Raw genomic sequence first — 23,424 nt, 5'->3', positions numbered from 1 at the left:
AGTTTATAGTTAAATACCTGTACAAACTCTTGTTAAATTATATTCAAGCATTGTACAGGTACTAAAAATATACCCGCATTTCATAAAATAACTTTCATCTTTATTTCCGTATAGCGGGTAATGGCCTCGTGATTTCACATGAAAAATCACTCGTGCGATACACCTGTACGGAAGCTGATCAGGTACACAACATTGTCTTTCATCTTGGGTTCTATACACAACAGGTGTTATTGTCTGTCTTGTTAGGTGTCATTGTAATTTACAACTAACTGTTTGTATATTTGGACGTCTGAACAGGTGTACTCGAGATGCCGTTATTCACACCTTTCCACGGACACCTGTTTGGTAACTCATCACAACCCGTCGTGTGTATGGTCTGAATATATCTTACTTCTACTTTGTTAGTTCCATGATTTTTTCTAATCTCTAACAAACAAAAAAATTGTCTGTAGATATGTACACAAACAACTACACGTAAGACTATCGGCGCGTGGATCCGGAGAACAATTCAGCAACTCTATAAATGCGGGAATTTCACAAAGTATTAACTTGCGATAAGAAATTATTTACCGGGTACACATACATGTATGTACGAAAAAACTTGATTGATTAAAAAGATGAATGAGATAACACGGTAACTTTTTGCAAGCATTTTAAACAGTTAACACAACTTTATTTACTTTATAACCAATCTAATATGTGTGATGTGAAATAGCGTCGAAGTTTTAACGAAAAATCTTATTACATCATGAACTTTACAAACTTTTAGTCATTGTGTTAAAATCGTTATTAAAATTATGGATCTAAAATAAATGAAATAAATTTATACAAATAGAACTCTTATAATTCAAAAATGATTGCACAAAAGTACAGAGAGAGAGAGAGAGAGAGAGAGAGAGAGAGAGAGAGAGAGATTCTACAACGCTATATTCCAACTCCATACATGCAATATAAGAAGGAAGAAACTAAACATTTCAAACACTAAATACTTCATTGCTAACCATTTTTCTATTTTGCGGACTTAAAAAAAAACAATAGAACGACATTTTTTCCTTATCATGGAAGGAGCACGTGGTCTATCTCGCGGGCTGATTTGATTGACAGGGATAGCACGTGGACTCTGCCTGCATAGATTCTATAGCAATTTTAGGGAAAGGGGTTCAATAAAATGGAAACTATAAATCTAACTTATTAAACTGAATTACAAGTAAAATGTACTTAAAATTAAACTCATACCGGTATTCCCCCCCCCCCTCTCTCTCTCTCTCTCACTCTCTCTCATATGACGATCATTAAACAATCAAACAGTAATTATTGCAATACTGAGTAGTTTCTTGGAACACAAATAATTTCTAAACCCAAGTTGCTTATAAAGATGAAATAAACAAAATTATCAAGTACCGATCCACGGACTCTAAGCGCTATGAATATGTACTCTGCGGTACTACATGAACAAGTACATCACACATGTCTAAAAGAAAGAAAATTTGAAAATATATGAAATATAAAGCCGTATAATTATATATTTAGAGAAAGTACAGTTGTTTTCAACAACCCGTTAGATTTGTTATCGTTGAATAGAGTATAAGTGAGAGAAGATCACAGTTATGATTCTATGCACTATTGAAACTGCCAAACTACAGTAACTACGATTACTACTACGTTTAAAAACGGACTGAAACAAAAACTTATGGAACCGTGTATTTGAATTTTAAAAAGGAAAAGAAAGTGTTAGTGTTTTAATTGATCAAACCTTTATGTGGGCGATAACGATTTTTTTGGTTCTTAATATCAACAAAAATCAACCGTTACAATTGCATACGTCTGAAAATTGCGTGCCTAAAAATTTTATTTGTTTATTTCTATTTTTTTTTTTTTGTCTTTTTCTTTTATTCTCTTTCGTGCATCAATAAATATTTTATTCTTTATAAGTTTTATTCCTAAATCCTCCTTTTTTCACAAGTAAATACCGCGTGTTACACCGTGTAACTGTCCGTGTTGCATCGCGTTGGACCGTGTCGCACCGTGTTTTTTCTCGTTCTGTGGCCGTAACAGAGAACAATAGATCAAAGGTACCGACACTTCCACGCTCAGCGTGGACTTTCAAACACGGTGGTCGGTGTTTTTGTCGGGATACTCGTGAGCTGTACGTACAGCTCAAGAGTATCCCGACACCCACCGTGTAAAAAACACGGTGGAAAACGGTCTGTGTCGCACCGTGTACACGGTGTGACACCGTGTATGTGTATTGGAAAATTCAAGAAAAAACACCGTGTCGCACCGTGGCCGCCTGTGTAACTCCGTGGCCACTGTGTTACTCCGTGGATATCGTTACCTGAGACGTTGATAGAAATAGCGTATGTTTAGAAATAAATAAATTATTGCTAAACAAGGTTTGAAACATACAGATCCTTTTCATATTTAATAAAAAATATCGACTTACGTTGGACCTAGAAAATTGTCGGGGCTGTCAACTTGAAGTTAAGTTTTTGTGATCTGAAAACTCGACGTAAATGGGTGCCTTTTAATTCATTTGTTCTTAAATAAATTGAAATAAATTCACCAAATATATTTAATAATCAGTTGATATATAATCAAAATTCAAATCAATTTAATCTTGTTTTTTTTCTAAACACACGTGATGTTGTAACTGACGATCCGATTAAAATGTCGGGAGATTAAACGTCTTATTTTCTGTTATCTGAAAACTTTCTGATTTATTAATTAATTTACAGTCTTAATATAAACCAATTAAAAATGAAAAATGAAAACATTTCAGATCATGTTTTTTTAAAAACACGTTGATGTGCTGTAGTAAATAACAACCCCATATTACTGGTGACTCGAATAATTTGGACTTCAGCTATTTATGTAGCAATAAATAAACAAAAAATCACTTTTATATTATAGTTTATAGTTAAATACCTGTACAAACTCTTGTTAAATTATATTCAAGCATTGTACAGGTACTAAAAATATACCCGCATTTCATAAAATAACTTTCATCTTTATTTCCGTATAGCGGGTAATGGCCTCGTGATTTCACATGAAAAATCACTCGTGCGATACACCTGTACGGAAGCTGATCAGGTACACAACATTGTCTTTCATCTTGGGTTCTATACACAACAGGTGTTATTGTCTGTCTTGTTAGGTGTCATTGTAATTTACAACTAACTGTTTGTATATTTGGACGTCTGAACAGGTGTACTCGAGATGCCGTTATTCACACCTTTCCACGGACACCTGTTTGGTAACTCATCACAACCCGTCGTGTGTATGGTCTGAATATATCTTACTTCTACTTTGTTAGTTCCATGATTTTTTCTAATCTCTAACAAACAAAAAAATTGTCTGTAGATATGTACACAAACAACTACACGTAAGACTATCGGCGCGTGGATCCGGAGAACAATTCAGCAACTCTATAAATGCGGGAATTTCACAAAGTATTAACTTGCGATAAGAAATTATTTACCGGGTACACATACATGTATGTACGAAAAAACTTGATTGATTAAAAAGATGAATGAGATAACACGGTAACTTTTTGCAAGCATTTTAAACAGTTAACACAACTTTATTTACTTTATAACCAATCTAATATGTGTGATGTGAAATAGCGTCGAAGTTTTAACGAAAAATCTTATTACATCATGAACTTTACAAACTTTTAGTCATTGTGTTAAAATCGTTATTAAAATTATGGATCTAAAATAAATGAAATAAATTTATACAAATAGAACTCTTATAATTCAAAAATGATTGCACAAAAGTACAGAGAGAGAGAGAGAGAGAGAGAGAGAGAGAGAGAGAGAGAGAGATTCTACAACGCTATATTCCAACTCCATACATGCAATATAAGAAGGAAGAAACTAAACATTTCAAACACTAAATACTTCATTGCTAACCATTTTTCTATTTTGCGGACTTAAAAAAAAACAATAGAACGACATTTTTTCCTTATCATGGAAGGAGCACGTGGTCTATCTCGCGGGCTGATTTGATTGACAGGGATAGCACGTGGACTCTGCCTGCATAGATTCTATAGCAATTTAAGGGAAAGGGGTTCAATAAAATGGAAACTATAAATCTAACTTATTAAACTGAATTACAAGTAAAATGTACTTAAAATTAAACTCATACCGGTATTCCCCCCCCCCTCTCTCTCTCTCTCTCACTCTCTCTCATATGACGATCATTAAACAATCAAACAGTAATTATTGCAATACTGAGTAGTTTCTTGGAACACAAATAATTTCTAAACCCAAGTTGCTTATAAAGATGAAATAAACAAAATTATCAAGTACCGATCCACGGACTCTAAGCGCTATGAATATGTACTCTGCGGTACTACATGAACAAGTACATCACACATGTCTAAAAGAAAGAAAATTTGAAAATATATGAAATATAAAGCCGTATAATTATATATTTAGAGAAAGTACAGTTGTTTTCAACAACCCGTTAGATTTGTTATCGTTGAATAGAGTATAAGTGAGAGAAGATCACAGTTATGATTCTATGCACTATTGAAACTGCCAAACTACAGTAACTACGATTACTACTACGTTTAAAAACGGACTGAAACAAAAACTTATGGAACCGTGTATTTGAATTTTAAAAAGGAAAAGAAAGTGTTAGTGTTTTAATTGATCAAACCTTTATGTGGGCGATAACGATTTTTTTGGTTCTTAATATCAACAAAAATCAACCGTTACAATTGCATACGTCTGAAAATTGCGTGCCTAAAAATTTTATTTGTTTATTTCTATTTTTTTTTTTTGTCTTTTTCTTTTATTCTCTTTCGTGCATCAATAAATATTTTATTCTTTATAAGTTTTATTCCTAAATCCTCCTTTTTTCACAAGTAAATACCGCGTGTTACACCGTGTAACTGTCCGTGTTGCATCGCGTTGGACCGTGTCGCACCGTGTTTTTTCTCGTTCTGTGGCCGTAACAGAGAACAATAGATCAAAGGTACCGACACTTCCACGCTCAGCGTGGACTTTCAAACACGGTGGTCGGTGTTTTTGTCGGGATACTCGTGAGCTGTACTGTAATTATACGATCTATATATTTGAAAGTATGTCACAATTGGTTATTTTTCTTTAGCAATAACATTTCCATCCGCTTTGACCTTGGAGGAAAAGTGCAAGTGTCTGTTAAACTAAGGACTGCGGACCCCAGTCCACCCCTCTGAACGCTCCCCCACCCCCTTCTCCCCGTGTTGGGGGATCGACTGGGGTGCAAATTGAACCGTTGCATTGCATACAAAATTTTGCAAATTTGTATTTTAGAAATTAAATCGTCCACAGCAAGTCAATATCAATAGGTATTTCAAAACTATAAGCCTTACCTCTTTGACAAAAAAATTAATTCCTTAATTCTAAAATTTCAGAGCTGTCTGAACGGGATTTTCACAATTAAAAAAAAAATCCCAACAGCACAGATCAACGCGAGCAGCAAACTTATGAATGAATTCGATTTACTTACGTTGCAAAATATGTTAAAATATTGATTGAAATTCTCGCCGTTCAAGAAAAAATGAGTAGAGTTTTTCACATCAAGCACCGAGTCCTCGGAGGCAAATGAAAACCTGACTTATCATCATACGTTTAGGATGAAAAGAAATATTTTGTTAATATGTCTCTTGGGCATACTCTTTCACTGACATTTTTCTGTAAAAAAAAAAAAAATAGTTCGTCTGCGGTTTTCTTACTCATTCGTGTACGTAGACTCCACACGATTTCAATTGGCTTCATCGATGATAATGAAGACTTTTTGTACGACTCTTTTTATATGTATATTGGATATATATTCAGCAATCCACCTTGCAATAGTTTCCAATTTTGTTTCTATTTTTCGGTACATTCGGATGTCATTTATTCACTGACATACCCAATTTCGTAATCCAGATCCAGAGTGTTGGAAATATGAAATTGATTTTTGCATACGAACCTTATTTTAATTTTGGTTGCATGAAATACCAATCAACAGTTTTAACCATGTACCTTACAATTGTCGGAATATTCTATAAACAGAGCACCGATCCCCTAGTTTTTTCTTACCTTTGCTTCTTAGCACATTTTATCTCTGCCTTTAGGATAAATGATCAGTGCATCCTAACTCTGTGGTTACGGCCATGCCTATATATATTCTACAAGATTAATTGAGTTTTCGCAGCAAAACAATTTAATCGGGCTCATCATTCACTTTAAATCAAATAATAGTAATGGCGCAAGTGTGACAGTGTGATTGTGACCTCACGTGATAACGAGTAGGCTTGTCGATGAATCGAAGCACAAGTAAATAAGCTATATATGAAGCTACTGTTACAATACGTCGTACGATGTCATACGATATTAAACTCCCCATGGACCTCTTGGTGTGAAAGCAAAGTTACTACAATACGCAATGACTGACTGTATTTGGTACAGATCATCTATCATTTCGGTAATAATTGTGACAATTTCTGTATTCATAAGTCATGCACTAGTGCTAGCGGCGGAAATTTTCCTTTGTATTCAATAATTTCTCAGAAATTGACATAAGTTTTTCTAATATCTCTATCTAGACTCTTCAGATAAAAATCTGAATTTACATTGCTCTGTCTCAACCATTTGTTAATGAAAATAAACCGCAAAAATGATTCCAAAGTACTGGTATTCTGGGATGCAAAATAATTTTCATCCTTGATGTATGATTTACTTAGCACGATTCCACCTCTATGCCAGCCATTTTAGCTGGAATATTTAAATGCATGCTAAAAACATAACAGGAATAGACAGAACGTATATAGTGGAGAAACAGGATAATTCGAATACACTGAAGACAAGTGTTATACCAAGGACAAGTCCTCCAGTCCTCCCCTATATCAAACGGCATAATTTTCTTTATGTGATTTATGGCCCTGTTCTCGATTATCATTTCATTTGGATACTATTACAAGTTAATCTTTCTCTCTTTCTCTCTCTTTCTCTCTCATTCTCTCTCTCGCTCTCTGCGAGGTGGGAAAAAAACCTTTAAAATAAATATAATGCCCATCGAAATTAAAAGGTTGAAAATAGAAAACAATTACTACAGGCCGCATGATTCAGACACCTTTTACAAGATTCAGGTATTGCCTTGAAGATTGCGTCGATCAAAGACCATTCGAGCCCGTTTACCCTTTCTAGATTAATTTGTGACCACGTGACAATCCTAGCTCCCCCACCCAACACACCCCTCACGGCCTTCTAAGGATAAGGTGTTCATCTGCATTTGCAGTGAAAATGTTATTGCTTTTCGTGTGATGAAAACAACGGAGATGTTTGGAGATTAGAGTCATTTCAATATTGTTAATTATTTCGTGGGCGGCAAATTCGACAAACACACAAGAGAAAACCTTTGGCAGTTGGACTGTTGCTGAAGATGTAATAGCTAATCCGAATTGATATATAGAAGCGGAGGAGTATTGTCAATATCATAAGAATCTATTTATGTAATCTTATGGGTGATATGCGTATATTTACTATCCAATATGGACTTCCACCGAGTAGGTGCAAAATAAACCTGTTGCACAACAGGATGTACAAAATCTTCTGTATCTATAGTTACATGTTTTTAAAATTGATCTATGATATTTTTATCCATCAGAATGTTGCATTAACTTACATGTATTAGACATTATTCAGATCGAAAAATGGTTTACATATTTCGATTAAAAAATTCATTTTATTTTGCGGTTGCTTACTTGCGTGTATTTGTCTATTTGATGCAAAGTAACACTTGCTAGGCGAGGTGGGTGGGTGGGGTTAAGTTCTCTTTGTGTGTGACAGTGTATTACATGTAGGGATCTACACAGGGTAGGGCTAGGAAATCTCTGGCATGTGGGACACGGTTACCCCCACCCACGCCTTTCAAAATAAAAAATTCCAAGGCTGACACGTACACCTTTCTTATTATATGTTTTCTAACGAGCAGGTTATTTAATTCATAATGTAACCTATACGTCTCTTTGTCTAATGTTCAGTTTTCAAATCTTGTATATTAAAAGTTACATGACCAGAATAGAATCTCAAACTATGCCATACAATTTAAACATAGTTTAGTAGTAATTAAGGTTAAGTAGATGTGAGTGATGTAATCGAAAGGTTTTCAGATAATCTACAAGTGCCGCTTAAAAAGTAAAAGAAGAATGTTGAATGAATTTAAAGATTTTTGTTTATTCCGGATTTGGTCATATATGGGAGTGGACCTTTTCCCAAAGATGTGTCTGGCAAACATTTAATTGTTTTACCTTTTGCATTTATCCTAATCGAACGCGCTCACATATACCGTATTGTTTGGCTATTAGCCGCGCTGCTATATTAGTAGAGATAATACTTGTGACATTGAACCTTGCAAACAATGCCAGATTAAGTACTTAATTCTCCACTCCAAAGAAAAACATGATTATAAATGTACGTTAAGTAACGACTCTTTTTTATAACCAAACACGAGTGAATACATTTAATTTACATGTGAAAACATCCAATATACCCGCTCACAAAGATCTATAGGTAGGAGGGGACAGGCGTGAGTTCTTACAAGAAAAGGCATTGACAAACAATGTCACTGTGTGCGACTCGCAAAAAAACAACAGCCTGGGTGTACATGTCCTTAACTACAAGGGCAATACCTCCCAACCAGAGAAGAAGCAGCTCATATTATATGCCGTTAAAGATGTCGTTGACCATTCGATCCACAGCTGAGGGAGATACAAGGATTGCATGCGGACACATAATTACAAAACAGATATAGACCGATGGGATAGTCGTTTTATACCGTCTTTATATTGTATCATTGTTCTCTCCCTTAAGAATATATTTTATGATATGAATAACTTCAAACTTGGTTAAAGCATGTTTCATTGATCATATCCAAGGAATTGAGCAACAGGAAAAACATTATACTGTAAATATCGATATTTTCGTGTGTAATTTATAATAATGGTATGTGTAATTAAATCATTTCGCGGATAGATCAATATTTATTTTTTCCCGTGAATTTGTCGCATATTATCCCTGCAGTTTACTGTCAATTCTTGCAAAAAAAGCTCGTAATTTTTTTTTCAAATTATATGACTTGGTGAAAATAAAACTTTTTTTAAAGGTTTTGCACATTTTATATTACGCATGGTAATGCATTTGATATATAAAGTACTGCATGTGACATCTACATTATTGTTTCTCCTGCTAGGCATTTCAAATGCAGATTGACCCAAAATAACTATATATGTACTTTTTATTCTCAGCTCTATGTACATAAAACTGATAAATCAAAAACTGATTGATTTTTTTTAACCTTTATTGTGACTAGCATGATATGATAACTTTTATCTTTTCTAGAAAACTACATACAGATGTGTGAGATCAAAGCAAGGCAAGCTCAAATTAGAATTCGAGATAAACGATGGCATGAAAAATATTGTCGTTCGATAATGCATACATATGACTCAGGTTTTCATTTCTATAAAAAAACTGACCTAAGTTTTTTTTGTTTTCCTTTTTAAACTTCAAATCAGTAATAAATCGCTAATATTTCAATAAAACGGGAAATTGGGGTCCTTAGAACATCAAATAGCCATTAACAGGATATTTATATTGATCAATATCAACACGAAATATTAGGTTTTTTGTAATGTTTCAAAGAGTGGGCGGGACATTTAATTAGTTCTGAACTGTAAGCATGAAAAGGCAATTTCAAACAAGAATACGCTTGCAAAAGCTGACGGAGTTACGCGCGCGTATTTTAATGCGTAACACATAAATTGGCAATTTCCCAGAAATCAAATTATATCATAGGCAAAAAAATTAATTAACGATAATTAAGAAAAGAGAAAAAATAAAGATATTTTACTATGTATAGAACAGTTAAATTAGGATGTAATGTAATGTGCATGAAAAGATCCACCGCAAGAGAGCATATACTTGTATTTAGAATTTCATCTTATAACAAATTCAGGAGATCATTTAACTAAAAAGTGCGATTTCTTGCCAATGGTTTGATGCATTCAGCAAGATGCATGCACAATATTAGTATTACCAACGGCATCGCTGTCTCTAAGAATGAGATGGTTTTCGACCAATCTCAGGAAACAGACGACAACCCGAGCAACAGAAGTTCTAAAGAAAAGTGTTCGTGTTAGAGGACCCTCTTCCGATGCCAATAAACTTGAGGAGAGAAATGGGCTCTGATTGAAAACGAGACTAATCATGGCCGCGCGATGACAGGCCTGTGTGCGATTAAGTGAAATGGCGATTTGTAAAATCAGCGGATAGTACGAACATACAACAACCTGTGGGAGCCAATGGGAATCTTAAACCAAAGCCAACAATAGCATGCTTGCTCTTTAATGACAGAGTAACACGGCTTCGATTTTCTTTATATCTAAATCTTTGATAACGAGACGCTTAAGGTTCTATTTATGCCCGCTTCTCTGGCAAAACATTGCTAAATCGATTTTTTTCACGAATAAAAAAGTTTCAATTATATTCTTTTTTAAATTTATATAATTTTTTAAGAAATGCAATTATAGGCCTCTGTCTATTGACGGTTTGAGTTCCGAATTTTAGTAATTTTTAATTATACCCAAACGGTTTCAATAAAAAGAAAAACATTAATAATATCAAACCAGAAACGCTGACGCCGTTAAATCACGTGTTCACGTACTTGGCTATATGTCAGGGACACAGTCCGCTAATAAAACACTCAGTGCTGTTCGGTGAATTATCCCAATTTCCGCGGTCCTTGGAGTCATTAAAGAACTGCCTAAATGATACTGGTTGAAATTGTGTTGGCACCGATCCTGAAGCCTAAAAAAGGTTCAGGTATTGTACGATATAATTGTTTTACCAAGATTACAGTTGCTGTTTACGGAGCGAATGAACTCAGAAATATTTTTAGAAGGATTTGTCAAAGAACTCCATTCTGAAGACACGATTTGCACCGTGATTTTAGATATCAAATTAATGATTAGCTAACGATCAACTGGTAAAGCATTTATTTTAGAGAATCTATTTCCGAATCCTGGCAATGGCTTGAATGAGTACTGTATCACCTGTACAAATCATTCATATTTGTCGGGCATCAAAAAGGCATGATAGTACATGCATGCTCATCTGCAGCTGATCAGTTGAAAGTTTTAAAAGTATTATTATATAATAGTTAATCATTTTTAACGTATCAAAATAAGTGTTTTCAAAATGTTTCACAATTAATTCAACGAAAAACTGATTTGGGGATGGGTAGGTGGGGGTTGCTTTTGGGGTTTTTAGGAAGGCTGTTTAAAACAAAACTTGAGCATACATGAAAGTTCAGACGGCTCCTTTTTTTATGGGAGAATCTAAAAGTAGAAGGGGCTGTCTTTGATTTTCCTGGTATGTATTATGATTCAAATCGCTTTAATTACTACTAACAACATTCATTTGGACATTCTTCAAATTCCTGCAATAGAATTTTTGCCATTAATTACTAGCACTTGCTATTATCCGTCAAACATATTACGGAAGAGATACATGAAAGTATCATCAATGCTTCGGACACACGGCTTTGAGCATAAAGCATAACATAACCACCTGACCAATCTATGTCAGACCATTGAGGAATTCGCGGACTCCAAACGCTATATAAATATACGATGTATGTCAACAACCATGTGTCATTTACGATCGCTGTAATAAAAGTACAATGTATTCAAACTGAAAAAAATGATTGTTATTTTTTTTATATAGAGCGAGGCATCAAAGTACATATAATCCTGAGGTATTGCCATTTTACCCAAATTAGGCACAATGATAAAGGCAATAGTTTGTTTTGAAGTTTCTGTGTACTATCTTGTGCGTTCCGGGTTCTGCGCGAAGGACATTTATAATATTGTGTGCGTACCTTTTATTTGCAACATTCTGTAACGATTCCAAAACACGATCGGTAATGTATATAAGCCTTCCTTGGGGATAAGTGACATTATATGATTAACTTTAATGGGGCATGCACACCCTATTTAATGCCTGGGGAGTTTCAATAATTATCCCGGACCTGACCTCAATATCCAGCCAATCAATAGGATTCCTAGAACCACTCTGATGTCATATATTGAAGATTGGGATTTTTTGCCTCTTTTTTAACTGTCTTGTTTATTTGATTACCACAGTCAACATCAATCAAATGATAAAGCAGCACTGTATGCACAGTGTGGCAGTACGTGTGATACACAGACCTAGCTATCAGATGGGCCGACTCCACAGATAAAATGGTGATTTGTGATTATGGTTTCACCAAGCACCGCGTCCTTCCCGTTAAAACCATTATGTCGGTAAACCAAAGCGAATTACATTTAAATATACTCATTGTGTAGAATGCATTTCATACAGTAGTTGTGTCAATTGTAGGATTTGCCGACAACTATTGCATCATTTCAGTAGAAAAACATTTCAGTCAAATAGAAATTTTACATCGCTTATTTTGCAACTGAATCACGGAAGTTCATTCGGGAATTATCACAAATTACACATTTGCAGCAATTTGCTGACTGTATAGTTTTAGGTTTTGTCCTAAATCGATTTACTTCTAGTTGAAACTATTACTACGAAAGCTTTGTGTCTGGTCTAAGTAAGTCCCTTTTTGTGAGTGTTTGTGTGTATAAAGGGGGAGCAGTTTCTTTAACCAAAGAATCCTATCGTTATCCTATCTTTATACCTTTTGTACCCATACGCCATAAGGAATACATATATGGAGGCGATTTGCTGTTGTGATCTTTACAGTGAGTTCAGTTTCACAGTGTCCGCGACAGTCTGTGTATACTGCACTGTTTATCTCGATGCCTCGCCCAAATAGCCTACACTATCCCGGCTTGTCACCAACAAACCATAAATAGATTCAAGTTTATATATATAGTAGTATATTTCATATTTAATTTACTAGAGGTAGTTGAGTCTACGTATAGGTTTAGGTTCCAATGAATGTGTCCGTAATTATATAGTGCAACACTATTACACAATAACTTCCCAATGAATTGTTTTAATTCCACCTACAAGAACAATTAGGTGTCCGTAATTATTGCCTATCACTATTACACTATAGCTCTTGAATGAAAAGTAATGTGATAACAACATCCCACCTGCACCAAAGAAACCCACAGAAAAGTATCGGGTGCCCTCGCCCAGTCTAAAGATAAGTCGCCCCCTGGGGAGTGGTAGGCTGTAATATACGGCGCATGGAACCCGAACACAGCAAAACTGTTGCACTTCTTTAATTCATCTGCATACATTTTATCCAATTCTAATTCATCTTTCCCCTACTTAAGGGAAATCATGGATTGTGTTAGAGACCAAAATACTTATGTAAAGAGTATTGGCAGGCTGTCACTGAATGTATTATAGATAGATAGTCGACAAAGTGGTTAGCTATAAGTATTTCACGTGGGACAGCACCTAGGCCGTCAATTTCATTAGGAAAGTATATAGGATACGGAAGTAGCATTATAAAAAAAAGAACAATCGTGGCAACATTTCGGTATATCAAATATAAATAGTTTTGAGAACAAATTTTGAATTTAGTATGTTTTATGATTAAACACGATTTTTTTTCAACTGAAAGTAAATGTTAAAATTCCCATGGCAATAAAATCTATCTTGGATTGGGAAATCCAAAGCTATGCTAATCGTAAAAATATATAAAATTCTGAAAAATATTCGTTTGGTAAAATCAAATTTTTTATGGGGATTTGAGTAAATAGTTCGATTTTCGATTCAATCGTTTTGTCCAAGTTGTCAGTCGATTTTGAGAAATAAATTCACTTGACTTTAAAGTCGGTCCAAAGCCAGATAAAAGAGGTGAAAATGACATTAACCTAGACACTGACTATCATGTCTCCTCATCATAATCAAGGGACTTACTGTCAGGCTAGACACGTCATCATCGAATCGGAGGCATTGTTGGGATTTTTGCCGCAATTAGGCCCGATTCTCTCTGTCCAATTAACACAAAGAATGCAATGATCAAGCGAAGAGATTTTAGCTCAGGAAAGAGAGGCCGTTGATTCTTCTCTCTTTTTTCTAGTTGTCACATCAATTTATTGACAATGGACATGAGAATAAGCCATCCTCTTGCTTCGATAAATCTCTCGGTATACAAGGGTTATCAATTTCAATTTCATTGGGAATAAGAACTGGAGAAAATGGATATTTGAATTAGCAATGTATGTTTCCACTTCCGCTTCTGTTGAAGGGTTTTATATTTAAATTCTACACACGAAACCGTTTTTGCAAAGACCTTGAAGATCCTCGAACACAATCACCTCACTACAATCAAACGACTAATGAACAAAGCAAGAGATGACCGTCTGTAGAAAGGGTAGTAATTCCGGAGTAAACATTTGAGACTTCTTGTACAACTTAATGCAAAATAGTCCTTTCCTTATTTGTTGACTACAAAATATATTACATTTCCCTTTTTTATGTTTAAGACACACAGAGCGAAAGGAATGGGATCCCTTCCCTCTCCTACATTCGCAATCGTAGCATCTCGAGCTTGTCCGAGAGGAGGAAAAGCACTTCGAACGTTTGCTCACCATTACTGGTTAAAAGATTCTACATACAAAAAAAGTTGCTTCCAAGGGATGTGTTTTTAAAAAGAAAAACTTCCGACTTCCAACCAAATATATGAAAGCTAACTATTTATCAGCTTTCTTGATTAATATTTCAAACTTAAAACCGATAATATTTTTTTAGAAATTGAAAAACATGAGGATCCTATAGTATTGTTTAAAAGTCATTCCACGGGACTGAACAGATTTACGACCTGGATGTAAACTTCTTTTGTTTAACACAACCAAGAGTTTTGAAGTACTGGCTAGACAGAGCGGAGCGTTCCTTTAGTAGAGTATTTTTAGTTCAGTTACATAATTTGATCAAATAAAATTCAGTTTACGACAGAGGAGTGAGAAAAAAGGTACAGAATATCGATTAGCATAGAATCTTACTTCAGTTCTTAAAATAGGAGATTTATAACGTGCATACATTATTATTAACCAGATTTGGATTTCACTAATTGAGTAAGCAAATAAAAATATACAAAACCCGTAGAATTAAACAGTCAACCAACAACAAATTTAACCAATGCTTAAGTAAACCGTTTTATCTTTGAGTTATATACGTGTTGTGAAATTTATATTTATAAAATAATTAGGACAAAGAAAAAATAAAAGATTTGAAGAATATGCATACATTGATAAAACCTTATCCTTGAATTAAAAGAGCCGGTTTCCCTACAATAACTTGAATAAGCTTAATTAATACAGCCTCAAATCCTAATGCAGATAATTCAGAGAGAGAAATTGATTTTCCAAACGTCTTTAATGGTAGCGATAGAGTACGCACCTTGAATGTAAATTCAATTCAATAAGATCTGTACAATATGAGCAATAATCATTTGCATAGACGAGATACAATGACTTCATCGACTTACAGCTTCAGGATAAATAACTTTGTTAAAAGATATCCGGTTGTAATGCATGAGAGTATGGTTGCATAGTTTTTCCACCACTTGTAAGATAATCATCTTTGACTTGTCAGATTTTAAAGTGGAACTGTCAAATTTTTAAGTCAACTTGTCAGATCGTTAAGTTACACTGTCAACTTGTCAGATCTTTATGTCGACATGTCAGAAACGTATCAACATCAGAAGGAATTCAATATGTTGCAATTAAACTTGGTTTTGTCAGTAACAGTCGTCTACTTGTCATATTATTTGACAAGTCGCCAAATCTGACAAGTCGACTTATCGATTCAAGGTTATCGTTTTTTAACAGTACATGTATTATGATAAAAGACGACACAAGTGAACAATGAGTAAAGATTACCTATTAGTCGACTTATTAATTATTTAGACTACTTTAAAGAACACTGTGTTTATTTGTCAGACATTTATGGTGTATTTTTGTTGTGTTGTCAGATCCTTATGTCGACTTGTCTGAAAAATGTGACTGGATGGCACAAACTGAACAGGACTAGATAATTTCAATTTATTTGCAGATGGCACTTTAACTTTACTATATTATAACATCATAAAATTTTTAAACGTTTCTGACATTGAATAAGTCAAGTCGATGATAGATCGGACAAGAAAGGAAAAAACATTACACTTATAGATTGACGATGTCCCCAGTATTGCCATTCTAAATCAAATGCACGCGTTTAATTCACCAAATTTGGTTATCGTCGTTCAAAATCCAACACTTATTCAATGAATACTAGCTGCTCGATTATTCGTACATTTTACGAAACATTTTTGGTTTGGCTGAATTTCATTCTGCACTAAATGTTTCACTAACACTAACAGTAAAATATGCTGTGGCCTTGTCCCCTGGTATCACTCACTGAACACAATAGTGTCAAGTGGAACACTGGGAAAGTGCACATAGTGCTTTAGTTGTCGATATTCTATAAAATTGGAACAAAAATACCGTAAGATCTTCCACAAAGCATCAACTTTCACGATAAGCGGTCGAGCAAATTTCCGCTATCTTGGGATAAATTTGTTGATCTTTCTGTGAGGTTTGGTTTCATCAAACATCGTTTCAATCACACTCTGTTCACATAGACGTTAAGCATATTGCACATAGATTTCCCTTGAAACAAAGTCGTCGGACATAAAAAAAAAAGATTGTATATACTGCATTCATTTTCCAAAATACTGCTGTTGAGGGAAAACTTTTATGGAATTAATACAAATGGGCACTCAAATGATTGAGTTTATATAGATCCATGAGCGAGTTAATTATTAAGACCTTACTCTAACAAAAACTGCATGTATACACATATCTTTATCTACTCACCCGATATATTTAAAAATCTAAATGTTATGAGATTTTAACGATTAAATGAATAAATCTCAAAATGTTGTGCGGAAGAAAAACTGTAAATTACCCAAAGTTCGATATAATATGAGAAAACCCCGATGTTTTTGTGATTCTTTTGAAGGAAGCTACTACGGTTGCTCTCATCACATTGCAGGGGGGGGGGGGGTCAGTGTGTAATTAAAAGTCTACCCGTCTAAGTCTATCAGACCCATTATTGTGGAGACATCAAAGTTGAGTTGACGCTTTTAGATAACATCAAACTCATTCAGGATTAACTCTAGCTGAGGCGTGTTTGGATCGAGAAAAAAATCACTAGTATATCTAACAATACTTGATGAAACATTCTGATATAAAACTTAACTTATCTACAGATTGAATAAATGTTATCAATTTTATTCACCTTTATGTATAATAACGACCTTATAAATACTATATTAGAAATCGAAACGCTAAATATCTTAATATTAGCAATGCTTATATTGAATACAGATCTTTTTATTAAAACTATGGTTATTTTTGTTTAATTCTCTTCATTCGTTCAATTAAATAAATCCATCGCGCTTGTCTAAAATTAAATCGATTGAAGAAAAAAAGAAGAAGAAAGAAATCATGCTAAAAAGGATGGAACAATATTAACCAATTTTGTTTTTTGTAACAGACATATTATTATAATAACTTACCTCAGGTCTTGTAGAATGAAGAAAACAAAAATTCCACAATAAATGCAAAAGCTTTTGAACAGAATATTCCTAATAACCCCACATGCTTCGCGTTTCTCAGAGAAAATCTCCACAACGAGAGACGAACTGATGACAAAGTCGGGCTCGGCCTCCTCCTACACGATAACCGTTATCGGAAAATAATTGCCATCAGCGGGTAGCAACCGCTGTCAATACGAGATGCCGCCTGTCTTTCTCTGACATCAAGGTATTATGTCCCATCATTAAGCGTTTTGACTATAGTTAATTAACGTTAATCAGCCCTGCGCTGTCATATTTTTCAACTCAGATAAAAGTCGAGATTAAATGGTATAACTCGCAGCCCAAGGCTGGCGATACTTAACTCGGATTTAGAAAAGTTTTGACGTAGAATTCTGGCCGAATAGGTCATTGGACTGTATGAAAAAACCCTGAATGTACATCTATCTTGTTCCTTGTCACTTTGCCTGTTCTACAAAGAGTTTAACTGACGAAGATATTGTCAAAGATTGGCTTTGCGGAGCTTCGACTTGTTTTGTTTCAATCACGCTGGGTTTACATCAATGGTATCTTTACAACGAGGTCTCGTACAAGTGTCGCGTTTCGGAAAGAGCATAAGCTATCGTTTTCACGGACAAACACTGATTTCTTCGATTTCCCTAAAGAGATTTGACATGGAAGGATGTTAGAAATCGGTAGTTTATTGTTTATCGTAAGGCTGTCAGCATCCATGGAACAACGGAATACGCAATTTTTGCAGAAAATGTATTGGGAAAAGCGCATTTCTTTCCAAAAAAAAAAAAACCCCCATAAACAATGACGCTCTCTGTAAAAATAAAACATAATTTTAAATCTCCGATTTCCTTTGAGCGATCGATGTTGTAGAACTCTGACAGATATTAGCAGTGCCCTTTGCTCCTTTGGAACAATCCTAGTAAAAAAACAGAATTGTTTGTGAATCTAGTAAGTTCTTCCGGTCGCCGGAAGTCAAAAACTGGCCTCTGTTGGGGCTGTTTGTTCAGAAGAAGGCGGTAACGATGACTGAGCGATAATCTACGAGACAAATAGGGCTTACCCTGTCATCTTTGTGTTGAATTATTGAAAGTATTGTGTTATTTTAAATGATGTTTTGTTCAGCAAGATTATTTCAAATTTTCGATCATTCTGATCCATAATAGTATTCGAGTTGGTTCAAAGATCATCTTTCAGTACAAGCTTGAGGATTTATAAACGAATAACCCACGGTTATTTGTCAAATTATTTAATATATAGACATGCATGTGAGCATCGATATCAATACTAGTATTGCATGTATAAACATTAGACCTATTTAATCGAATAGCTAATAAAATTAATCCATATATTGTTAAACCATGTTTTATTCGCGGCGACATTATTTTGCGATTAACCCGATATAAACTGGTTTGCGACAGCAAGCCTTCACACCCATTTTGTCATAAAAGTTTTACGACATAGACTTGTTCGTCTCAGAAATTATTCGCGACGCTGCATGAGGCTCTCGCAAACGTCGCGAAAAATTCTCGCACGCGATTAAAGGTTAGTTTACAATATTTGAATCTCATTTCAACCTTAGTACTAGTAAATTCGGAGATTTTTTTGGTGTTGTTTTTTTGTTTTTTTGGTTTTTTTGTTCCCTGCTGTTATACAATTTAAGATATGAATAGTGGCAAAGTTTTCAAATGCAAAGTAATTTACAAACCATTGTGAATAAATTGACATCTAATATACTAAGCCTTATAACCAACAAAGAAGTACAGTGATCAAATGCATGGACACGTCCAAAACTTGCATTAATCAAAAGATGATCAGCTGATCAGAATAAGACATGAATGAAAGGGCAAAGAAAAACAACTTAAGGCTAACCCTTTTGATAAACAGAAAACTGCTGTGAATTAGGTATCCATTCCCCTCCCATTTCATGATCATTGAGATAAATATCAGTTTTTTTCGGTGGATATTCAAACAATAAAATGCTTTCTTTGGAGATTCATGCGGGATATGAAGGTTGCAACGTTGCAGAAAGCGTAAGTGGGTTGTGTAAAAAAATTTCTGCATTGATCGCTATTTTCATAACCCGCATGAATCATCAAAGAAAGCATTTTATTATTTGTATTTACATCTTTTTTTAACAATTAATAAATTGATTGTAAAAAGTAAGTAAAACTCACTAAATTGCTGTTAACTTACATGTACATCATTACGTTAGCTTAAGGTAGTCCATCCATAACTAAGGCGAATTTAACCAATGCTCATCGTTATAATTTAAAAAAAAATCATAAGTTGCCTGAACTTGTGTGTGATTTTTTTCAATAAAATATGTTCAAAATATATAATTGAGTCGTAAAGTTTTCGAATGAATTATCCGTGGACTTGTACTTAGTGCGCACAATCAAAGATACATTTGTAAATATTGAAAGAGTTTTATGAAAAGATATTCTATGAATAAATCAAGTTGAGGTTTAGTTTAATGCATTTGATTTTATGTTCTCTCTAAAGACGAATGCATGTATGATTTTGGGAGGGACTTCCAAAAATAATTTATGATAATTTTGTATCTGGAGATATTACTTAAATAATAAAACAATTTGGGATTTAATAATATTTTTTATTCAATCTCATATTAATATGCTTCGGCAGAGAATGACATTAACCGCCTCAGAAAATAATTAAAGATAGTTTTTGTAGACCTGATTGTGCACGAACTATATTAAAAGTTCAGAAATAGCCAACTTGACAAATGCTGAAAACACAGTAACATTTGCAAGTGCTCATATATCACCCAACGCGGTATTTAGAATAATCCCACAAATAAAAATAGTACACATTGAATTCGTTACTTTGTTTGTAAAACGTAATATTAGATAGATGTCAGTAATATTCAAAGGAAACAATTAGCTTTATTTCATGTTACAAGCTAACATGCAATTCATTAGAATACCCAATGTTTAGCTTTGAACCATTTTAACAAGAGCTTGGACTTTGGGTAGTTGTGTCAAACACCAATGTGACGTAGGTCTGTCTATTTTATTACTAACCACTCAGCCATGGCTCTTTGAAACCAACAAGATTTGTCCGACTTTTGAAGTAAGACTACACAATGGGTGCGTATTTCGCTTGAAACCAGTGTCATTTTAAACTTGTTTTGACGCAAGAAATAGATAGCTACGTCCCTACTGAAGTCCAAGGTCTTGTTAAAATGGTTCTATCTTGAACATGCAGTTCCAAAAAATAGTGAGCGTTTGGCTTATTTTGCAATGGACCTCTATTTCCGTACACCGTAGATATTTAGCGGAGATTTTTTTTTGGACAATACTTTTTGTGATTTCATATAATATCATGTTCGCACAGGCATATAATATTTGAAAGATTCACCTTTGTATCTTTAATTTCGCATACCCCACCTCAAGCAAACACTTTCATGTTTATTGTTTTGAAGTTAAAAATCAAGATTTTCATATCCGATTCGAAATTGCTTTATTTTTAAGATAATTTTTGAACATGCTTTAACAGCAATTTTTCACCACGTCTTTTGTGCAGAAATAACTCTGAAGTGTAAGGTTTATGAAATAAAATATTTTGAAATACATATACGTGTTGTAAAGTACCAATATCTACCTTATGGGGAAATTGTGGCATTTTATGGGTTTTTTCGTCGTTAAAATGCAACAGAAAGAACAGCCAGCGTGCCGAGGACACATAAAGGCAGTGTCTGCACTTTACGACAACAAAGTACGACACCGACTAGACCAGATTGTGGTACATTTAAGACCAGATTGGCCTCAAATTTCTAGCGAGCGCTTATGAAACAAGAGTACAGGTAATCAAGAGTGAACGTGCACTCCATCGCTCTTCTGTTCTCTCACTCAGTAGCTGTTATTCGTAAGATAAGCCAAATAAATGTCATTTATGATATAGATCGTCAATGATAGTACGAAAAGTTCTTTAAAAACTGATAAGTTGAATTTGTTCTCCGCATAATAATAGATTTTGACTTTTCGGAGACTTATAATTATTCGTTAAAATTGATTCTTTTGTGGTAACTGTTCTTTTTTTTTTTTTTATCGCAATCTGTTCTTTTTCCGAGTAAATTAAACGAAAAAATTGAAAGTGGAACAATTGTAAAGGTTTATCTCTATAATGAAAATCTGAAATTAAAAAAAAAATAAACAGCTTTATGATTTCCCGAAAGTATATATAAAACCCTCGTTAGAACTTGAAATGGAAACATTATTTTTTTCATTTAATGATTCTAGGCATCTCTCTCTCTCTCTCTCTCTCTCTCTCTCTCTCTCTCTCTCTCTCTCTCTCTCTCTCTCTCTCTCTCTCTCTTCTCACTCTCTCTCTCTCTCTCTCTCTCTCTCTCTCTCTCTCTCTCTCTCTCTCTCTCTCTCTGATTAGGAATGATTAATATATGGCATACTAAAATCCTTAATTTGTATCGATATAAAAGGGATATATTCAGCAGGGGAGTTTTGTTTACATTGCAGCGTACCAGTGATATCCTGCTTGCTGCACATTGGGACCAAGACGAACAAGGGATTGGGGAGTGCGTGTTTGCATGTCAAACTGGTGGTTTAATTTAAATTCCATCATTGGCATTGATACAGTAAATGACAACCTGTCAGTTGCCATACACATAAAATATCTGGAATTCCCCCATTTTAGCTTCTTTTTTGTGTTTCCCCGTTAACAATTATTTGCAATGTATACGCGTTGCAGAATCTATGGACCCTTCCTCCCATTTTTTTAATGAATGCATGCAAATAGTCTATAATTTTCTATTTTACTTCCTGTTTTTAAATTGCATTTTCAGTAATCTCATTGTTTGCTCCAACCCCCGACCCCCCCCCCCCCCCCAAAAAAAAAATCTATGAAGAGAAGAAATACATTTGTACCCATAAAAATACAAAAAGCCAAAAATATATGAATAAATAAGATAAAACTGTTAAGTCCTAATATACATGTGCCACATTCGGAAAAGTAGCCCAGCAAAAGGTTTAGACCTACGTCACACAAACGGTACGTCATGAGACGAACGGGTAAGGGAAAAGCTTGACCTATACATTCCAACTACTGGGCGCTAGGGGCGCCAACAAAAGAGGGATGTCATGGATTTCACTCAAATTCTTGAGGAAACTTTTCCAAAGATGCGCAGACATTTATGGAAAAGAAATGGTAAGAGAGTAGAAAGAGCACTGCGATGACTATGTCATTCCACTGATGAGAAAAAGAAAATTAAACATTCAGTCATACAGCAAGAGGTCATTACATGATGCCAGATGCTAGACCACAATCGTATGAATATAACTTGCGGTTCTACAATGAATGCACTTTTTTACGACAGGCATATATTTTTTCTTGAGATCATGTAACGTTGACGTTGAGGTTTTTAAACAATAGTAGGCTACCTATATTGTACTGACTTTGAACTGAAACAGAAAAACGGTGGAAAAGTAATGGGATCCCATATGCATTGTTACAAACTTACATTTATAAGTTACACATCGATTTGACTTGTCAGTGTTGTGTTGATATTGTAATCAAACTACAAATCATTCTCGCTATGTTCCGCATGATAATTATAAGGGTCGTAGAGTTTAATCAAACAAAAAGGAAAATTATTTAATAGATTATTCGCGATCGATCGCATTCTTTCAAAATAATGTCGATGCTTATTGGCTTTTATAAAGGAGTTTTCCATTCCTAAAAATTGTTTAATCAAATCGATACAAATATTAAAAGCAAATTAAGATAAATCAAAAGGATGTCAAAACGTACCTCTCGTGGATTGATTTTGTATGGAGATTAAGTACGATAAAAAGA

The 23,424-nt window shown here is 34.5% G+C and overlaps 1 protein-coding gene across 4 annotated transcripts in view; it reads right to left on the bottom strand.

The window, feature by feature from the left end:
- Positions 1–18,048, bottom strand: part of LOC105320146 (synaptotagmin-7) — a 39,256-nt gene extending 21,208 nt beyond the window's left edge. Inside the window, exon 1 of one of the 4 annotated variants that reach the window (XM_011417955.4) lies at positions 17,563–18,048. The gene's annotated coding sequence lies outside the window, so the exon portion shown is untranslated. Of the gene's footprint in view, positions 1–5,359; positions 5,429–5,722; positions 5,743–6,071; positions 6,143–17,562 lie in introns of those variants that run through there. The other 3 variants (XM_066087998.1, XM_066088000.1, XM_066087999.1) reach the window with 3 other exon arrangements.
- Between the last annotated feature and the right edge of the window lie 5,376 nt (positions 18,049–23,424).

The sequence above is a fragment of the Magallana gigas genome, chromosome 6 (genome assembly GCF_963853765.1).
Source record: "Magallana gigas chromosome 6, xbMagGiga1.1, whole genome shotgun sequence".
In the NCBI taxonomy this organism is placed as follows: Eukaryota; Metazoa; Mollusca; class Bivalvia; order Ostreida; family Ostreidae; genus Magallana; species Magallana gigas.
This window is presented reverse-complemented; position numbering and strand designations above follow the sequence as displayed.